We start from the raw sequence: 6000 nt of genomic DNA on the forward strand, positions 1-6000 counted from the left end.
TAACTTTTTCTAAATCTCACTGACCTGTAATTCTTTACTACATTGGCAGGGAAGAACTGAGGACCCCCTCCATGCCTCTGGAGTGACACCAGATTTCACATCACCCCAGGGGTAACAGTACCATGGAAGCAAGATTCCTGTTTGTTCATATTCCATATACTAACACAGTATCTTGTACATAGACAGTGCTCAATGAAAGTCTCTTCATCATGTCTTTACCTTGAATAATTCCTAGGCCCAGTGTTTTATATGCTTTGCCAGTTATGAATAAAGTCAGTTTCTTCAGGTTTTTGATCTGAAAATGTAAAGGGAAAACTTCTTTCAACTCTGGAAAATGCACATATCATTTATGAATTTTATTTCCACCTTTTTCTTCCAGGCTGAATAAATGACTTTCTAGGAGTAAAAGTGGGTAGCAAATATAACAGGCACTGAAACGAGTACTAAGACTATAGAGGTATCAACCTTGTCAACACAGAAAGATTTATCATCCCACTGCAATTACTTATCCATCTCAGTGAAATTCAGATACCAGAATAATTGAGGATTTTCTATACCAATAAAAGTGTTTTAAATTCTCATCTGCATGGTAAAAGTCACAGGACATGAGACCCTAGACATCAATATCACCAGAGAACTAAAAAATATGTTTCTTGAGTGGAGAGCTATAGATGTGGCAGCAATCTGTGTTACAACAAACCCTCCAGATAATCTAAATGCACAAAGTTTGAGAACCACTGATCTAGTAGATAAAATGGGTTTAAATTATAAAGTGGCAGATTTCCACTCAACGTAAGATTGTTTTTTATGAAATATATATTTATATTTTCTTTTGGTTACTTCTAGCAATATTTTTTAAATCATTTTATTAGGAAAATTTTCAAACAAATTAAAAAATAGAGCATATGATCCCCATTAACCACTCACAATTTTTTTCAATAATTATTTAATCTATTTTTCCTTTTTAATTTGGTTAGATGTAACATTAGTATAATTGTTTAATTATAAAATTCCTCCTCCATTAAAGAATAGTTGAAGTATTTAAGGGTGAGGTCACATATCTGGGATTTTCTTTAAAAAAGAAAGATTTTTTTTATAATTATAGCTGCCTCCAAATTAAATGAGCTATCTAGGGAGATAGTGAATTCTCTTTTATTGAATATGTTCTAAAAAATTTGAATGACTATCTGTAAGAAATGCTGTAGAAGGAATTTCTGCATTATTTTTTAAGGAAGAATAGATAATTTCTAAGATCTCTCCAAACTCTAAACCATACAATTATATGATGAAATGTATTACATATATTAAATGGGATTTTAATTAGAGATATTTAAATTATCAAGATAAATTTCTCACTAAAATTACAAGTAGAAAAATATAAACAAATATCTATTTATATGTAAATGTTAGAAATACTTAATGTCATTATCTAAGAAGCTTATTTATATATTGTAATTATGACATTAGAAATACAATTTCAAATTATTAAAACTAATCTAACATATAATCACTGTAATTACCACTAAGAATTTACTACAAAATAATCATCTTTCAATATCAGAAGCAATACATATATACATCTATATTATAAACTGTTGAAGGATATATCCCACATTCCTAGAACACAATAAAATTCATAGAATATGAAGTAAATATTACTGAACATTTGAACATATTTACAAACGCTGACTTTATGATTCAAAGACATAGCTCTCTTTGAAGAACATAACAAGGAGATTGCATTCCCCATAAAGCACAGATGACATCTAGACCTGAGATGATGGTTGGATTTTACCTCTTTCTAATGCCAATTGATTAGAAATGGTGCCTAGAAAAATATATTCAAAAATGTGTGACTTCCTTTGAGCTCAGTGGGAAAGGAGGAGAAGACTAAAAATTATTGGTGTTCGCTATGGTTTGGTGATGAGTCAGGAGGAGGAATTTGGAATCAGATATTTGCTGACCTTGATGTAAACCATTAAACATTTACATTCTACAAAGCTTTTTTCCCCCTCCTCCCATCACCTTCACTAGCTATAAAATTTCTATTCATTAATATTTAAATTGTTAACCATTCTTCCAGAATACATCCTCTTCCGGGAAAGTGATGGTTAATTTTGGGCAAAATCACTTTTTTTCCAGATTTATGTAAAATAGAGTAGCATTCCAGAATATCCTTTCAGCAGATAGCCATCATCCATCACCGATATAAAATTAATAAAAAAGAAATGCAAGATCAATTCAGAAAACATTAATTTGGAAGAGAAACCAAAAAGATATGGATAATAACAGTTCCTCTCCCCACCCCAAAAATGCTGATTCAGCATTCCTCATCCTGTCTGGGTCCCATGGTGCTCCTTGACTCATCCTGAGTAGTGGTTAAAATTCTCCCTGGTGCAGCCATCAGCACAACTATTAACTACCACTGTTGGCATCTCCCACACCTTTCACCCCCTGCCCCGGACCTTACACAGCCAACCCCTCCTGGCATAGGCATAGATGATTCCTCTCATCACAATCATAGCTGTTCCTTGTGGTGGACCCCTCAGTGAAAAGAGAATATGGGACGTCAGGTTCAGAAAGACAAAGCACTTCATAGAAAAATTTACCATTGTGCTTCTTTTATTTTTTTTCGCACTTAAGCACTTTTCCATTGTGCTTCTTTAAATAATAGACTTCTCTACTGCTCTTATTTTATTTACTAAAATTTTAATTTTAATTATACACAATTCCCAGGAACTTACATATTGATAAAAGAGAAATCCGACAATAAGGCAATTTTTATATAATTGTGAAAGCAAGGCCAAGACTTTCTAAGTTAAGGTTAAACTTATCCCTCAAGGCCAGTGAAGCTTTTTATACTGAGATAAATATAAATATCTGTTTTATCAATGTCCCACTGGGTCTCTGTTATGAATTGTTCTCTTCTAACCTTCATCAGAGGCTAACAAGAATTTTGCTTTCTCTGCAGCATCCTCAAATAGAAGCTATTTTTTTCTCTCACACCCCTCTTATCCATTGGTATGAGTGTGACCATTCTTCCTCTTTTCTGAAAATGCTCAGTTCTGAATCTCATGTCATCAGACTATACCAAGCAATGCTCTCTTTGCTGCAATCATCTACAGATCCTAGGTCACTCCTCCTCTTTAGGGATTTTAAATCCTGGTTCACTGTTACTTTCTCTAATGTTATTCCTATGATTTCATAGATGATCACTTCAATAACCAATAATCACTACACAGTCCTTGTCTTCCTCTACTCCGGTGATCCTACCCTCCCTTACCAACTGCTATGGATTGAATCGTGTCCCCCCCAAATTCATGTTGAAGCCCTACCCCTAATATGATGGTATGTGGAGATGGAGCCTTTGGGAAGGAATTCATTTTGGATGAGGTCATGAGAGTGGAGCCTTTAAAATGGGATTGGTGAATATGCCCTTGTAAGAAGATACCAGAAAGTCTTCTCTTTACCCACATGCACCACATCTCTCTCAAACTACCTCATTTCTCTGTTCCCTTTTAGATCATACCTCTTGTAAAGAGTGTTTATTACTTCAACATCTTTTCTTCCATTCTCTTTTGAATTTATGCAAGCTTTTACCCTCTGTCACTACATTTAATTGGCCCTAGTCAAGGCCACCCAATGACTTATTTAAAACAGTTGCTCACTCCTTCCTTGAAACTCTATCTTCATGGGGCTTCTAGGGCACCACCCTTCTTTGGTTTTCTTTGTACCCAACTGGCCACTGTTTCTCTATTTCTCTTACTGGTTCCTTAATTCCCTGACCTCTTAACATTAGAGGGACCAAGAACTCAGTTCTCAGACTTTGTCAGTACCTAAATTCATACTATGATGGTCTCAGCCATTCTCGTGGCATTAAATAACATCTCTATGCTAATGAATTCCAAATTTATATCTTTGGTTGGAGTCTGTTCTCCAAATACATGCTTTAGGTCTTCTTGACAGTTTTTAGACACTGCTTAAGAAACTCTAGAGGTATTATTTCATCATCAACTGCAAACTTGATATCTCCACTTAGATATCTAATAAAGCCACATGGTCTCAGTCACAACTACTCAACTCTGCCTTGTAGAGCAAACACAACCCAGCAATAAATGAATGAATGTAAATGTGCTCCAATAAAATTTGAATTTCACATAATTTTCAAGTTACCAAATATTATTAATTTTTTCAACCTTTAAAAATATTAAAACCATTCTTAGCTGGAGGTGTTATACAAAAATAGACATTGGGCAGGCTTTGACTGTTGGGCCATAGTTTGCCAGCCTTCATTCTATATAGATCTAAGTCCTGCTCTTTGTTTATAGTTCAAACTACTCTGCAAATGCTTCCAGGTTGTTAGTACCAACTGTGCTGTCTTCTCCTCATTAAATTTTCTTCTGCTTATATACAAATACTTACCATATCCTATACCACTATGTAACCCCAGTACCCAGCACAATGTCATACCAATAACTGAGACTCAACATTTTCTGTTTGCTGTTAATAAAGATAATATAGATGTTAGTTACATCACATTAAACCTTGCTACATAAAAACAAATATTAAAAACCTGTTATTTAAAAAGCAGTCATGTGTATGTAACTTATTTAATTTTAAAGATACTTTCTCATCCACACACTATTTTAACATTTTTACATTGGATTTTTTTTTTTTTTACTCTGTAATATCTATTGAGTATGATGTGAATTTTTAGCACCAAAAATATTTGAATCAATGATGTAGCTTACAATCGATGGAACCTTACAATCACACAAATACAGAACACTTCAATTCTAATTAAAAAAGAAAAAAAAATTCTCCTGGAAATTATTCTTTAATTTTGATTTCTAGTTTTCTAAATCTAAGAATATTATTTTGATATAAAATATTTTATAGAGTTTTCATACTTTGTCCTAGATTTACTTTCAGAATATATTACCACATATCTAAAGCATGAGTTGAAGTGGTTTTCCTCCCAAACATATTGTCTGAGTCAATGAACTGAAGGCCAAGTTAAATAATATAAAGTCTTGCTCTTCAAACTTTTTTGCTTGCATATCATCTAAAAGAATGTTTGCAAACTTTATTCTCTCACAAATTTTGAGTCAACATCTGAAATATTTTATTACATTATTCAATATTTAAAAAGGAGCAATTTCCATTTTTAAAATAAGTGTTAACTCTTTAAAATGTATCCAAAAACTTCAATGAATTCCATTCCCACCAATATCTATTTAAATATTTACAAATAAGCTTCTCTTTGTAGTTAGAAGTTTTACTTGTACTTTTGTACTTTTGTACTTTTATTACAGTTGCTGCACAGAATTTTATTCTAATGTGCTATATTTTGTGCTTAAAAGACTTATTGATCATGCTACAACACTACTATGAGAGAAAAATATCATAATTTTAAACTTTCCCTACAATGTTTTAAGTACTAAAATTTTCTTCTAGATTGAATATTATAATTTTTTAGTATTATATCATTGATCAAAACAACATAACTAATTCACAGCTTGTACTGGAAATTCATAATAATGAGATGGGTTTAGTGCTTGTATAAGTCAGTGCTTGTCATCGTGCTATTCATTTTATTGATGTAAGCATAAGAAATCAAATTTAATAAGTAAAGAGAAATGAAATTATATTATCACCCAATATTTTGAACATATTACTAAGATTTGTACATTTTAATGTATGTAAATTTTACATCAAAAGGAAAAAATCAGGTAGTGATTTTTTGCCAAGATTTATTTTTAGTGAGTGATCTATCAGCTAAAAATTTAATTTGTTTTTTCTTTAATTTTATTGAAACCAAATAATTTAAAATAATTGTTGAAATTAAATAATTTTAAAGAAAACCACCTGACTCAAAAAACCTTCATTAAATAATCATTGTAGTGATTTCATTTCACTACACCAACACCAATAATTCAAATTTTCTGTGTTTAGCACGCAGGTTTCACTATCACAGGGCAATGCACCATAGTGAGGCTT

The sequence above is a fragment of the Pteropus medius genome, unplaced genomic scaffold (assembly GCF_902729225.1).
Source record: "Pteropus medius unplaced genomic scaffold, Ma_sr-lr_union100, whole genome shotgun sequence".
Lineage (NCBI taxonomy): Eukaryota > Metazoa > Chordata > Mammalia > Chiroptera > Pteropodidae > Pteropus > Pteropus medius.